Source organism: Anomalospiza imberbis, chromosome 6 (genome assembly GCF_031753505.1).
Source record: "Anomalospiza imberbis isolate Cuckoo-Finch-1a 21T00152 chromosome 6, ASM3175350v1, whole genome shotgun sequence".
In the NCBI taxonomy this organism is placed as follows: Eukaryota; Metazoa; Chordata; class Aves; order Passeriformes; family Viduidae; genus Anomalospiza; species Anomalospiza imberbis.
In genome coordinates, this window is record NC_089686.1 from 20,763,197 (window position 1) to 20,779,741 (window position 16,545).

The following is a 16,545-nucleotide window of genomic DNA, read 5'->3' on the forward strand; positions in this document are numbered from 1 at the left end:
TGTGCAGTGTTCTATGTACAATGCTACCTACTATCTACTGAAATTGCACAATGCAGTCCTGTGGAAAAAAATATTTGCAATCTAAATTAGTAAATTCTGATACTAGAAGTAATAAAGCCATGTGGTGCTTCATACCACATTGGCTGATTTTCCCTGTTTCTCAACCAGGTAAAATTATCTGCATGGAGTTCTGGGCTGCTATGGTTAAATTGCTTCCAATACCTGTGCACATTTGTTCAAAGCTATTGTAAATTGCAGGCGAACCCAGTGGGAAGAATGATGATGTCCGACTCCATTTCAGAAGGCTGAGTGATTTCTTTATTATAACTATGCTATAATACATTATATTTATATACATTATATTATATTTAGTATATTTATATAATATACTATATAAAGGAGGATACTAAAACTACATGCCACTTTCTCTAACTACCATATCTAACTACTAACAACTCGTGACCCTGTTCGCCAGAGTCCAGACACAGGTGGATCCGATTGGCCACCAGACTCAAACAATTCTCACCAGAATCCAATCAAGCAATCACCCCAGGTAAACAATTCTCCAAGCACATTCCACATGAGAAAAACAAGGAGCAGAAATAGAAATAGTTTTATCTTTCTTTCTCTCTGTGCACCTTTATGAAAAATCCTGAAAGAGAGAGAGAAATGTGCTGCCACAAAAGCTACCTTGCCTATGTCTGTACAGGACTACAGCATTTCTGTGCAGGTATTTAAAAATACTTTACTGAGGGAAGAAGTCAGAGCCCAAAAAGGTAGAGTTAACTGATGTACTGTTTATTAGACTTGGTTTTAATAGCAGTCAATAATAGCTCAGAGCTAGTGTTTTGCAATGTAACAGGCTGGGTTTGGAGGAGGATGTGAAGGAAGACCGTCTGCTTTGTGCTCTGTTGACGTGAGCGTGCAGCACCTGGTAATGCTGCAGCTCTGAATCACATGAGCCATTAGCAGAAAACAAAGTCACCGAAGCAAAAGACAGGAAAGCCACAATACATCTTGGAGTCAGTCCCAGCTAGGACAGGCTCCTTGACAAAAGTTCAGGATGAAAGTTTTATAGTGCAGATAACCAGCAAAAATGCCAAGAAGAAATTGTTTGCAGAGAAGGAGAATGAAAGATAATCTCTGCATCACATCTGCAACATGAAGCTTTAATTAACATTTCACAAGCCCTGGCACACTTGAAATGTCAATTTCTGCTTGATATGGAAAATCTGTGGGGGGTTTAGAACCACAGCTATGGATGAGACACAAAGGCGGGACTATGATTAGGACACAGCTGAAATAAAATCAAGCTGCCTTTCCTTGTGGCCACGTGAATCATGGCAAAAATAGAAGCAGCTGTTACTGTTGGTTTGGTCACACTGGGGACAGCTATTGCCACTGGCACAAGTAACTGGCTACTGCTAGCATTGCTGTAGTGGTTCCACTGGCACAGATCACCACTTTTCTGTCTGCAACAGCTTTATGAAAATATCACTGTTCAAAAATTTCCATTTGGTTCAATTTCTTAGCTGATTGCTTTCTTTAGAAATTAATACTCTATGTGTCTTTGGGACTAAGCCCCCTCAAGACACTGTAAATATAAACTAGATCACAGGCAACAGAACTGAAAAGTTATGTATTTCAACATGATTTAAATTTGCTAAGCAAGGATATTTTCAGTTCTTTCTTGGGGAGGCTATTCCAGAATTTACTAAATCTTGCTTTTATGAAAGTGCTTCTGCTTTCAGTCTAAATTTATTTAATCTTAGCTTCAGCCCAATACACCTAGTTGCCTCAAAGCACCTATATGCCCTCAATGCATCACGCTAAAGCATTTATACCCTTTAAATATGTAATGTCTATCACAGTTCTCTTGCTTCAGTATCATTTAGCAAACAATGCACATTCATAATTTGTGTAATTTCTTATCAGCTCAGCTTGTGTTCTAATTTTTACCTCTTTTTTTTGCTAGTTAAGCATCTGAAGTGGCATGCAATGATATCACAGGAGAGGCAATTCTGTTCAAAGTTATTTTGAAACTCTTTGGGCTTGACAAGCTCTGTAGACAGGCAACTTACAGGGTCATTTGCTATTTACATAGCAGTATGGTATCTTGGCACAAATGGGCAAAGAAGAGCCTTGTGTCCTTGTCATCATCTACAGCATCATCTTCTGACTTGATGAAGTATCTTCATTTCCCATGTACATAGCACTAGCTAGAAGCTCTAATTCAACTATTGCTGCACTAAATTCAGAAGGAGGAGACATAACTATTACTATGGCTACTTAATTGTTTCATTACTTTTGTTGATGTGACTCATATGGCTCATACTGCACCATCTCTGGAACATCCCCAGTTCCCTTTAGCTTGTGGCTTAGCAAACGTACTTTATGCATCAAGATTCGAGCAGTTCTGTGTGGTCTCTCTAACAGACACTTCAGAAAGTTAAAAGCCCCATTCCTCTGACAGTGTTATAGAGGCACTGTTTCAATTTCTTCATATAAAATTGTTTCAGAGTTTTCAATATATAAGATGTCCCAAATGACCTTTATCTATTTTTCCCAGAACTGCAAAGACTATTGCCCTTAGAGGTACATCTGAACAACACTTCAAATCAGGATAACATAACTTCTGACCTCGGCAGTTACTCTATGCTTATCCTCTGTCCCAGGAGAAGAAAGCTTTTTGTTTCAAAAGGTATAACAGGAGGCAACATGGATATAAATTTCATTTCATAACATCAGAAGCAGCTGCCTCTTTGCACCAGTGTGTGTACACACTATAAATTAAAATATAAACCCAGGAATGTACAGAGGGATTATTAGAAGGTGGAAATGGATTTTGAAGCATTTTGGGTTGTAGATGTTTGATATGATGAAGCCTTGCAATTGTAACTGACTGCAAGTCAATGAAGAGAGGCCCTGCAGAAAGACCTTGACAAATTAAGAGGGCTGGATAATCACCAACCATGTGAAGTTTAACAAGTGAAAATTATGGATTCTGCATTTGCCCTGGGACAGGGAAACCCTGGATGTATGGACAGACTGGGGCACTAGAGGCTGGAGAGCAGCGCTGCAGAAAGGGACCAGAGGATCCTGGTTACTGGCAAGTTGAACCTGAGCCAGCAGTGCCCTGGCAGCCAGGAGGGCCAATCCTGTCCTGGGGTGCATCAGGCACAGCATCACCAGCCAGGCAAGGGAGGGGATTGTCCTGCTCTGCTCTCCATTGGGGTGTCCTCACAAGATTAAAAAGACATCAAACTATTACAGACCATCCAAAGGAGGGCTACAAAGGTGGTGAAGGGTTTGGAGGGGAAGATGTATGAGAAGCAGATGAGGTCAAGCCTGGAGAAGACTGAGGAGAAACCTCATTGCAGTTACAACTTCCTCACGAGGGGCAGGCACTGATCTCTTCTCTTTAGTGACCAGTGACAGCACTCAAGGAAATGGCCTGAAGCTGAGTCAGGGGAAGTTTAGATTAGATACGAGGAAAAGGTTTTTCACCCAGAGGGTGGTTGGGCACTGAACAGGCTCCTAGGGAAGTGGTCACAGAACCCAGAGAGTGGTTGGGTGGAATAGGCTTCCCAGGGAAGTTGTCACAGAACCAAACCTGACAGTCTCCCGAGGTCTCCCCTGACAGAGCTCAAGAAGAACTTAGACAACACTCTCAGGGACATGGTGTGACTCTTGGGGAAATTCTGTGCAGGGACAGGAGTTGGACTTTATGACCCTTATGGGTCCCTTCCAACTCAGGATATTCCATGATTCTATGAATGTTAAATAAATGCTTCAGAGAAGAACCTAATGAAGCTTTACCCTTGCTTATGACTTTTAAACTAACTATATCTATTTTACCTTTCTCTGATGCTTCATATTTATTAGTTTTTTTTGTGAGGAGATTAGAATTTGTATGTATATACTATGTATCTAATATAATTTTGTATATCTGCAGGAATGTGTGTGACTAAGGAAGGAGGCAGCACATTGAGGTGCTGGAGTGGGTCTGGAAGGGCAGGAAAGCTGAAGAGTCTGGAGTACAGTCTTACGAGGAATGGCTGAAAGAGCTTGGGTTCTTTAGCTTGAAGAAAAGGAGGCTCAGGAGGACACCTCAGGGCAGAGGTCAGGAGAGACCTTATTGCTCTCTACAACTACCTGAAAGGAGGTTGTAGCCAGGTGGGAATTGGCCTTTTCTCCCAGGCAGCCAGTGATAGGACAAGAGGACATAGTCTCAAGCTGTGGCAGGAGAGGTTAAGGTTGGACATTAGGAAGAAATTCTTCACAGAAAAGGTGATTAGATATTGGAATGGGCTGCCCAGGGAGATGGTAGAGTCACCATCCCTGGAGATGTTTAAGGAAAAATTGCACCTGCTACTTTGTGCCATGTTCTAAGGGACAAGATGGCGTTCAGTCTCACGTTGGACTTGATGACCTCAGAGGTCTTTTGCCACCTAATTGATTAAGTGATTCTGTAAAAAAACTTTGTATTTTGAATGTGTGTAAGGATAAGCTCTTCTGGTGACATTGAATGAAGAACTTAGACATTTATGTGTGCAAGGGTAAATGTGAGCAGGAATGTGCAATGTGTGCGTGTAAGGTGCAAAGTCAAATTAAAGACAGTCATGTGAGTTCAAGTATAAATATAAATAGCTCCCTGTTTGAATGAAAATCTTAGGTAGGCAGAAGCTTAGAAAGGCAGTGCAATTCTGTTTTCTTTTGTGAAAATTCTTTTGTAAGCCCGTCTTTTAGGTTTTGAAGGTTTTTGGAGTACTTTTTATATTCTTGCTCTTCCACATGCAGCAAAATATGTTCTGAAATGATAGTTATCTGTGAACTCAGCAGCTCTGCCAACTAGAAAAACAGCTTTCAGCCCCACAACCCGTTTGGAGCGATAAAGAATTGCTGTGGTCTTGCACTGAAATGGACTGACTTCATTATCACACTCAATGATGGTTTTAACTTCATATTTCCTCAGCTCTGCCTGAAGGAAAATGATAGCTCTGATAACCAAAGAATATTATTAAAGATAGTTTCCCAGGGAGTTTAATGATAACTGCATTATTTCTCCTTAAGAAAATGAAATTGTGAAGCTAGTTATGTTTGGTGTGCTTAACTTGGGAGACTTTGTACTACTGGGTTTTAAAGGGCAAACTGGCTTGATTTTTTTCATACCTATGTGTGTTGGATTACTCAATGGAACTGTTTTTGGGTCACAATTTGAAGGTAAAAATGAAGTCTCCCTATTAAGTGATCTTTTAATCAGATTGTGGTCTTTTCTTTGGTGCTTGTAAAAAATGAAAATGAAGTCTGGATTTAGTTATTCATCCACTGTGTATTTCACTGTTTGATCACATTAGGGATTTCATGACAGAGAGAACTTTAACTTTACCAGCCCCTCCTTATCTTTGGCATACATTGTACAATTTATCTTGCTGTTGTGTATAAGATTAGTGGACATTTTTTTTAAACTATGTGCACATGCTGATGAGTGTTTCCAGGCTCAAAACCTTCTTAAAATGGTTTCTTCAAACACAAGGTGATGAATTATACACAGGAATTTGTTATTCTATTATAAAATAAATTCCTATATTTGAAGGGATGAAGGGATGGATTCTGTCCTTGGTTGTATTTCACTAAACTGGTAATTATAATCTGGTATACTACCATTACTGATATAACATGGACTACATTAACATCCTTCCAATGATAAGAAATGTACCCTGACTTTATGAGTTCACATTTTAAGCAGCAGATACTTTCATCTGAAAAGGCAAGCCAAAAGGAACTCTTTAATCTGAAATTGCAATATGCTTTATAAATTTTCTTTCACCAAATTTACTGTCATCCTTAGGGAGATAGTAATTACCAAGCAGATCAGATGAGTGATCTATCTAGACCAGTATCACACATTCCCCTGAGCAGATGCCAGCAGCTGTCTCCAGAAGACTATACCCACAATTTCATGAGGTACCATGAACCACAGTTAGTATTTCTCTACAGTTTCACAGAGTGTTTCTGTTAGTGCCTTAAAATAAGTTGAAATCTCCTTTTGGAGTTCTACAAAATATTACTGAGGAGTTTCTCATTAGTATACATTTGTTTAATCCTCTTTTAAACACTGATAAATTCTTTGGTTTAGGCTCTTTTTTGTAATTAGTTTTATAGGTTAATTATTGTTTGAATAAAGCACATTTTCTTCTATCATCTTCAAATATATCACCTTTCAAATCCTCTAAAATCTTCCTGTTCTTGCCATTTTGGAAAGGACAAATAAGAACGTTTAGTATTTCTTCCCCAAATAATTCAAGAATTTTCTCTATGCCTGCTTGCCTTTTTTGTGACAGCCACAGCCTCCTAAGTATTTCCTGCTGTAATTTACTCTTGTGTCCCTTGTCAACATTAGCAGCTGTTTTTTGAAATTCCTTTAGTTATACTACTTCATGATTCTATGAGCAGAAATAAATGCTACATCCTTGGTAAGGATGTACCACTGTTTTATATAATGCTGTGATCAGTGGAATTTTCTACCCCATTATTCCTGTATCACAGTGTAATACTTGCTTTTTGACTTCTGCTGTGCAAAGAGCAGATGTTTTTACAGAGCTTCTGGCAATGTCCCTTAGGTTTTTGTTTTTTCTCCCTGAACGGTTACAGTTAATTTAGAACCTAGTAATGTATATGAACAATTCAAATTATTCCTTGCAGTGGGCATTACTTTGTAGTTGTCAACACAGGATTGCATATAATGTTCTGCTGCCAACAAAACCGTCTTTATCAGGTGCCTCTGAAATTCCTCACCATCTTCTTAAACATAGACTTCCATAAATAATTTCTTATTATCTGCAGATCTTGCAACTTCATGGCCAATTCCCTTTTCCACATCACTGATTAAATACAGTGGTCCTCAAACAGAAGTTTGAGGCACTCTTCCATTAACCTTTTGCCATTTTTCTATTAACTGAAAATCAAGGATCTATTTCTCTTTTTGGTCTCCTGTCCTTTGCCAGGTGCAAATCATGACGGACATTTACCTTTTGCTATCTGACAGCTTCACTTCCTTATCAGCTCTTACAAGGAATTTCTGAAAGACTAAATAAGTCCCATTTATTTGTTTCACTATCCCCCCCTATATGGATGGCATAGAATTAATACAGGCAGATTGGAGAAGCCCATTCAATCCCAGATTCTCACTTTCATATTATATTAACTTAGGTGCTGGTTCATACAGTAAATTAATTTAACTACCAATCCAACCAACTTCCCTAAAGTCACAATCACTGAGCTATATAAATATGTACTGAAATCATGTGTATGCTGCTTCTGTTCTACAGCAGTTATTTTCAATGAATCTTTCTTGAGCTGTTAAAAATTTGCTCCTCTATTCTAACTGAACGTCCTTTTTTTAATCTAACTGAATGTCCTTTTTTTAATCTAACAACCCATCTCTTTATAATATTCTAATCTATCTTCCTGAAAAGAGCAGGTTTGAGGCATGTTCCCTCTATCATAGAACAGTTTCCAAGAAATTATTCAGCAATTCTCTAATGCTTTCTAGGAAGTGTAATTTCTCTCTTTACTCCTTCATTGTCAAACCTACACAGGGATACTTTATTGAACATTCTGATTCTGATATTCCATCTGTAAAAATCAATAACCCGTTACTGCAGACAGTTAGCTAAGGACTTCCAAAACAACTTTTGTCTTAAAGCCAGTGACTTGAGAGGAACTAGAGAGAGAAATCCAGGATCCTGAACCATCTTGTAACTTTTCTATGACATTATCAGCTTCAGCATTTAAGTGGTAGAAAAGAGGGGAAGAATATTCAAACTGAAAGTGCCTGGAGAACAACAGGGAGGTGAATAACAGAAGAACTGGATTTTTCAAAACCAAGCTATGCCAAAGCAGCCAGTTTTCTCCATGGGTTGTTGATGAGGGCAGAATCAGAACTTTATACCCTGAAAACCCTTCAACAGAGTTTCACATGCCACAGGGAAACATACTTCTACATAGTGGCACAAAACCAACTGAGAAAACATATTCTAAGCATAATTAGCAGTTGTTCTGAATGAAATTGGGAGGTTATATTGTCTGTTTGTCCTATTTTTGGTATTAATATTTAATTTATTTAGGCCCTGGAGGATAGAATAAAAAACAGGCTGATAAAATCTTCATCTTAATCAAATTTTGAATTTGCCACAAAACTGAATTTACTTCAAATTTATTTTGAAATTTAAAATATAGGAGGTGCAATGCAATAAAACTAAACACAGTTTCTACAGTAGTTTAGAATAAACCTGCCTGACTGCAGAATGAGGAGTGATCAGCCTGGCAGCAGTTGTGAAGAAGAGGATCTAGCAGGATATACAGCAGTGAAAAAACTCATGCTGATATTAAAATAGGGAACAATAACCCATGGCGTATAAATACAGTAATAGCTTATAGCAGAAATACAAGCCAGGGGTCTACTTCAGCCTCCTGTACAATGTATTCAATGTTGGTAAATCTTTGCCTTAAACACCATATTTGGGTGCTACAAAGCCTGTGAAGTTACAGGGCAAACAGCTGGAGAATATACAGGACACAGCAACAACAACAATCAGAACTCTAGAAAACAGAGACCAGAAGAAAGATGAAATAACTTGTTCTTTTGCCTAGAAGCTTGGGCCTGAACATGGCAGCAGTACTAAAATATGTTAAAGTGTGCTGCAAAGAAGGTGACTTGAAAGATGGACAGGACAAGAATCATGAGCTTAATTTGAAGAAATGGAGGTTTCAGATTAAACACCTGTCTAGATTGGGCAGGTGGTTTTGTGAGTTTCTTTTCACCCTCATTATCTACAATACTTACTTAAAAGAAAAAAAAAAAAAAAAAGAAAACAGCTTCAAGAAAAATACTGAAGGTATCAGAAATGGCCTTGGGCAATTGGGAATAGGCCATGACACTGAGGAATCAAGTTAGTACTATGCTAGTTAAAATACCTCTTGGCTCCCTATTTTAAGCCATGAACAGCAACTGAAATGACTGCATCCATCAGAGACAGCACCAACTAGTCACAGTAAGTGAATTGAGTCATATACTCTGGATTCATCCTGTGGCATGGCACTGATGCACTGCGCAGCCTTAGGCAAAACACTTGAGCTTTCCGCACTTGCTTTCCTTCTCTGAGGGAAGAGTACATAACCTATCTCAAAAGCACATCACAAATGAATCATGGTAGAAGCCCTGGTTAAAATGGTTCATCATCAAGGAAACTGAGAAAAAGCTTGCTTCCTAGAACACAGCTTCAGATAACTTAAGGGCACAGGATCATTGCTCTCTGCTACTGTGGCCAATGACTGCGTAACACAGGTTGTTTTGATCCTTTCAGGCAGGCTGTCAGAACAGCTGAAATAGTTCCCCAACAAATACACAGAAAAATCTCAGCAGATGGCCACCACGTATCCTTTCAGCCTATTTCTCTGCTTTTTGCCTGCCTTCTTGAGCAGAAAAATCACTGCTCCTAGTGCACTCTTACTGAAGGCATTTTACAACATACTACAGTGAAACAAACCACTTCAGTTTAAGGTTGTTCTACAAGACATTCTCCTCAGAAGTTCCTGGGCAATCCTAGGTCCTATGTCTCCTACTTGACATCACACTACCGTGCTTTCCTCTATGCACTTAATTTTCATTCAATCTCTAGGTATTTTACAACCATTAACTTAAAGGACCATAATCCTAGGACAGATCCATCTTCACTCTTTACCACCAGAAAGTTAGAGTCCAAGTAGTGAATTCAACATCACAAAGCAGGGAAAGCAGAGAAACAGCTGAACAGAAAACAGGTTCAGGTTGATCTCATTTCCAGTTCTGTGCTATGATAACCTACATATATGTATATATGAGTATGCATGGATATATATGGACCCATATTAGATGTATTTTATATTTCCATATGTGCATGTGTAAGACAGTTTGCTTAGCGGTGAAGACAAATATTAACATATGATTCCAGTTTCCCTTTACTACGTAAGAGTATATTCCAAACAGGTTCAAATTCAAAATATGCATGAGACAACTAAGTGTTTTAAACTATATCTTTCATGGAATAATGAACACTTATTAAGGAGTCTTTAGGGGAAAAAGAGTAGAAATTGTATATGTTTGCTAAAAATCTTTTGATTACTGTGTGCCTTATTTAAACAGCCAACTCTGACCTTCTATTTTCTGGAGAGCTTGCATTCCTAATTGTGGCTGCTGCTTTCTTTGTTGACTACAAAACTGATACACTTTGATTTTCATACATGACTTATCTAGTTTCCATGTGCTTCAAAGCTGTCTAGCCTGAAGGCATCTATTCTGGCCTCAGTCCAAGGCAGAGGCAGAATACTTGGTGGCAACTGGGGACATGCACGATAGCGGAACACAAGTCCTCTACTCTTAGATTTCTCTATTTAAAGGAAAAGGCTAAGCTGTCAAATACAAAAAATGGAAGCTGTGACAGGGCACAATGTAGAAGTCACTGTATAGAAAAGAACAAGAAAATTGTTTGCCTTTTTGAAAGACTCCAATTGATAACTGACACTCCTGTCACCTTCTTAAGTCACCTGATCCAATTTTCTACTAAGTAGTTCAGAAAAATCTATAGGTAGCACAGCCTTTGCCAAAGCAGATCAGAGCATCAGTCAGTCCTCCTGGTTACAATACCCTGCCCCTTCACATGCCTGGAGAGAGCAGTAGTTTCTCTCATCTATTCAGTCCTGCACTGTAGCAGATCAGATAACCTCACTCAGAATGAGCACTCTGTATTCATATCTAGCAGCAGCCACATGAACTTACACCATCACTCTGTTGATAGTCACTGTCTTATACACAGGAAGGGAGCAGTGAATTTGTTCTATGTGAGAAAGCTCTTGTACCACGCTATTGCAATATCCGAGCATCTTACAGCACTAATTTAAAGACAGTGATTGTATAGCTGGAACAATTGCTTCCTCTCACTTCATCAGCCTAACCTATTCACCTGGAAAACATATTTTCCTTTGGCAGAGAGGAAGATCATAAGCTTTTTTCTGCATTTTTCTCTCATAGGAACAGTGATCTTGGGTAAGAGGTAGGCTAGAGAGAAGCAGAAAGGGAAGAGAAATTTCAAGGCGATAAAGTGACCACTAGCTATTAGAAGAAGTGAGAGACAGGAAATACTTTTTCCTCCTGCAGCTCTGCATCATTCGCAAGAATGAGGGAGCAAAGAGGTCAGGAAGCTGGGCTGAGCACAAGCCCTATGTAGAGTCATGATTCTCTGCAGATACAGAAGCACACTGCAACTTGCCTTTACAGAAGTCTGGTATAAATGGTGCTGATTTCATAGATGGTTGTTTCTCATAGAAGAGCAGAGCACAAAACAGCAGTGCTTCAGGAATACATTATGGCTAAAATATGTGAATGCATATGCAAATTAAGCAGGGCTGTCCACTCCTGCAACATTACTGAGTATCCCCCTGTGTCAGAGAGTTTGGGAGTGCCTGTTGTGTGGGCAACAACCTACAAATCAAAGCTCTGCTATTTCTACAAGGAACAGGGGGGTAAGTGGCTCTTCCTTTCTAGCCACTGCTTAATCATTCTGCACTGCAGCAGAAGCCATACTCCATAGGCTTCTGACTGGCAATGTTACAAAAAACAGAAGGATGGCCATTGGATGGAAAATCGTTATCTTCCCTCTCCTGTGTAAGACCACACGGATAGCTGCACAGGAGAAGTACATGAACAACCTGTAGAAGTTGCAGTGTTGACAACACACTCTCTTCTACTCCGCTTTCAAAAGCATCAGCCCAGAACTGTAAATGTTCTTTAAAAAAACCCAATCCTTTTGAGACTTTAGAGAATCTTTCTTTTAAAAAAGTCTGGCAACAGTGAATTTCAACAGTGCTGAAGGCCAAAGATTTCCCATTGCAAATATCTTTCTATCAGAAGGTCATAATCCCATTCAGTAGAAATAATATCCATCATTAAGAGTATTTGTTTCCCCCAAAGTCATATGTCTCTGGCCTCAGCAAAAAGGTGCCATTTAAGGGGAACAGACTGATGCTCACTCTGATCACATTCTCAATGTGTACACATACAAGAAAGAGCAGTGAGGGTGATCAAGCTCTTGATTTTATCCCTGAGCACAAGATTTCAGCTAGTGATTTCAGATTTAAAGGCTTTCACTTTTCTCCTCATGTTAGGAAGCTTCTCAGGTTATAGCTCTACCCCTTAGACACTGGGATCTATCAGAAAATGACAGAAATTATGCCATGAATAATAGAATATATTAATGTCCAGAAATGGGATTGCTAGAGGAATATACTTGGAAGCTACAAAAAGCAGTTTTATAAAAAACTCAGTGTATTACAAACAATAAATTAATAGTTCTGTGCCATTCTGATAGAACTTTTAAGGCCTGATCATTCAAGATATTCTTCAATAAAATAAATGAAATTAACTAGATCACCCTACTCCCTCCTATGATGTTCATACTATTTGTCTAAAAATACGGGATCAGTGTCCAAAGTGTAGTGCATTTCAGTAATACTCAATTCATTAGTCATTAAATCGAAGACCATAAAAAGTCTCTCTTTAATAATATATACATATTTTTAAAGGAGAAAATTACAATTTTTATGGAAAGCTTTTTTATCCTCAGTTATAAATGAAGAGAATTTGCATTGAAGTGCATAAACTAAAGGGAGAGAGAAAGAGGAAGATGAGAGAAAGTGTGTGGAAAAAAAGGAGTGTAACTAATTGCAACACAATTTATTAGCTTCAAAGGTCAAGGCAGCCAGTGTTTTTATTGGATCTGTTTACCTAGGGGCATTTGCAATGCCTTGACCTGAAACAAATGAGTTGCTGTGGCAGTGCTTCCATATATTTATGTCATTCCTAGGCTAATGCAAGCATTTCTTGAAGTCCTAGTGCAGCACAGCTAGCTCTGCGCAGTCATTATCCATTGGCTGAAAATGCCAGGCAACAAGCAGTGGCACAGAACCATCAAATAAGTTTTTTCAACCTTCACTTCATTGCTACTGGATCCTCTTTGCCCTTGGGTTGGTCTGGTGGCAAACATCCTTCACAGGAAGGAGATGGCAGCAAGGGGTTGTGTATAGCCCCTTCACTGCGGAACGTGCCTATCCATGCAGAAGGAGTGTTCTCTGGAGAGTTACTCCTTGCCAGGCTATTTTAGATGTGCTCTGGGATACTCACAACACCAACAGTATAAAAAAAGACCCATGACTAGGTAACCAGCAGCTTCTCAGATGATCTACTTTCAGCTGCATTTCCACTTGAATTTCCAGGCTTGTAACTTTTCTCGAAAAGAATGGCTCATCTAGTTAATAAGGAAAGTTCAGGATAGTGGAGTTTTCCAATTCACTCCAGTTAAGACTATTAAATCTTCTGTAGCACTGGCTCAGATGTTAAGTCTAGTGGAAAATGGCATCCTGGCTGACATAGCAGATGTTATGAAAGACCAGCTGTTATGTTCACCCCATCTTTTATTAGCTGCTTTGGCATGTGGGCTGAATTTTTCTGTCTTGAGACTATAACCCTGAAATTCCTAGTAATATTTTTGCCAGCCAGTCTTCAGCCTCTGCAGCTGGGTTGCTGAGTCTCTCTGAGGGAAGCACCCAAGAAAGAGAAGATGATACCTGAAGATGCTTCAAGTATCCTGACTTCAGAAATGCTTGCTAGAGAAAGTGTTGCAAGTTCAGCCTATGAAAAAATGACTCTAAAACAGAGATGTGAACTAAAGCCTCTTACATGAAATAAAGCAGGAAATGGCAGATACCAATCTTCTCTTCAGCTGGGGGTTCTACAGTTCTACTGGACAAATGAGGGATCAATTCTACAAAACTATAGATCAGTACTACTACTTGTTCCTAAAAACCATGCTGCACCATTGCTAAAACCTGAACTAGTGGTAGGTTTACCAAAGGCTTCAGCAGCTGAAGTATAAAGCCAAGTACACTAAAGCAGCTATAATTTTTGGCATAATATAATACCTGTGCACTCATTTCACATGAGCCACATAAATCTTACAAATTATATTGACTCTGAACCACTAGTGATTTACACTGGATATGTTTTGGAAATGTAGAAGCATTAAATATTATTCACATGACTTATTAAAAAATGTTTTGCAAAAACAGTTGAAGCCTTCAAGAGGTTAAATTGAAAAGCCTATATAGTATCTATAGCCTATATAGTAGCAAAGTTAACCAGCTTTTTCTTTTAAAATATTCCTTCCATCTCAGTGAGCACAGTATCACTAGTGCTTAGACATGCCAGCAATGCAGAAATTTGTCATCTAATAATATAAGTATTAGAAGCTGCTGTGATGCTCAAAGACTGAATCACCTTTAAGTTCCTTCTACCTGGCGATAGTCTGTTTGTGAGACATACATCTCAATAGAGAGAGGAAAGACAACATTCCAGCCTCAGGGTTTCTTATACATACAGCAAAAATTAGAAAACCAAGAGGTAAAACTGTCTTGAGAGCAGTGCTTTCACGGGATGACAAAACTAATTGGAAGTTTTAGGTCTGCAATGTTAAAGGAGAATTTTATTTCAGCCTCTCACTAAAATGAAGGCCCCATAGAGGGAAGTTTTTACAGAAGCTAAGATACAAACAATTATCCATGCATTAAAAAGTACTGCAAGAATTAATTTAAGAAGAGCAATAATCCTTTTTCTATATGGTGCAGATACCAGACATAAGAGCAGGCAAAGGCTGATAAGAGGTAACTAGAACTCACTATAAAGTGTCAGAAAGTCATTGTCATACAAGACTGAAATGCTGAAAAATGACATTGACTGAAAATTCTCATCATTCCCATTAAAAGTTTGAATGAGATATTTTAATTCAAGCTGATATTATTTAGTTATACACCTCACTTCATTTTTCAACACCCACTCAAACACCAGTCCAATGTTTATATTCAGTTTTGACAGTTCAAAGAGTTACTCCATTTGGGAGCTGTTGGTAGCCATCAGATAGCACATAATGTCATGCTGGCACAGTACTGGTATCTTCAATTATAGTTTTACACAGCTCAAAGTAACAACTTAATTGTACAAGTGTGTACCAGGAACAAAAATACAAAAGATCAGCTGGACACAGGCTTACTGTAGTGCCACTGTTATAATTATGTGATATATTTGTTTGCAATACAGCTCTAGCAATATATTAAAAAGTTTAAGGTTTGCAGTATAGCCAGCCTGTGTGTAAAATTGGGCCTAAGGAGACTGATACCACATTTTGTTTGACAGCATTAAGAGATCAGAATCTTGACCCATCATTGTTATCTCTGACCTAAAGCTCCGGCCAGCCTTTCTTCTTTTTAAAATACTCATTTTAATTAAAGGTAAACAAATGTAATGATCCAAAGAAGTGACTGTGACACTGCAGGATGGAGAAACACAAATGGTTTTCCAGTGAGAACAAAAAATCTCAAGTCTGAGAATGGCCACTGACATTTCTGATCAATACTCTTTAGGCATCTCCAGCCCCATGGAGAGAAGAGCCACATGAGTTCCCCGCACCAGAAAAATTGTGTGGGGCAATACCCATTTGCTGGACATGCACACAATTGCTCTCAAAGACCTATGGTGTTCCCTGCTTCTCTGTAGTCAGAAGTGGAGGTTTGTCCCAGAAATGCTAACAAGCTGTGCTAGCTTGTGTAAGGCTCTGGAAGAACAGTGCTGGGCAGGACAAGACGACAGCACTCAGAAAAGAAAATGGAAGCTATTTTTGCACAACTCAGAATAGGAACACGGCACATACAGCTCATCGTCTTCTGTGGTTACCTTCAATCCCAGCAGTGACAAGTGCTGGGCTGTATGTGCATTTTCATTTATCTCTGCAGCTCCAGGCTGAGGGCAGACAGCACCCATTTTACCACAAGACCATGCTTGTGAGACAGGACAAGTGTATTTTCAATTTGCAAGTAAGCAGGGTCCTGTCAAGGGCAATATTAATTTCTACACTGTCTGAAAAGCAGCTCATTATTTCTGACTCTGCCTGTGGGTTATTGATGCATTAAATAAAAAAAAAAAATCCCAAATAAAGGCATTTGTTGTTATTGCCAGCAGTCTGCATTGGTCTCCAGGAAGATGTGTCAGCTTACTGAAGGTTTCTTCAGATATATAATGACAGTACTAATAAAAGCAATTAATTAGTATTTTTCAGCTATAAATCCAAAAATGCTTTACAAAAGAAGAAAAAGAAAAAGGAAATATTAATGTCACATCACATAAAGAAAGAAACTGGGCACATAGGGGCTTAAAGGCCAGGGGCAATATTATGTTGAAGTGTCAGGCAAAGTCTGGAAACAAAATGTTATTGAAAAGAACAGAGAAAATGGTGTCTGTAACAGCTGGGGGACTTGACCCAGTGACCCACGTAAGGTTTTCCTGCAATGGAATCCTGTAACTGCATAGTTTGTGCCTAGACAGTTGATTCTGCTGTCCTATCTACTAGACTGTGCTAGAGAAGGAGACTGCACAAGTTATCTATTTACTGGTAACAATTA

General features: G+C 38.9%; 1 protein-coding gene across 17 annotated transcripts in view; it reads right to left on the minus strand.

The window, feature by feature from the left end:
• The window catches only part of NRXN3 (neurexin 3), a 968,667-nt gene that overhangs the window by 71,674 nt on the left and 880,448 nt on the right, over positions 1–16,545 (minus strand). The gene's annotated exons all lie outside the window — the stretch shown is intronic.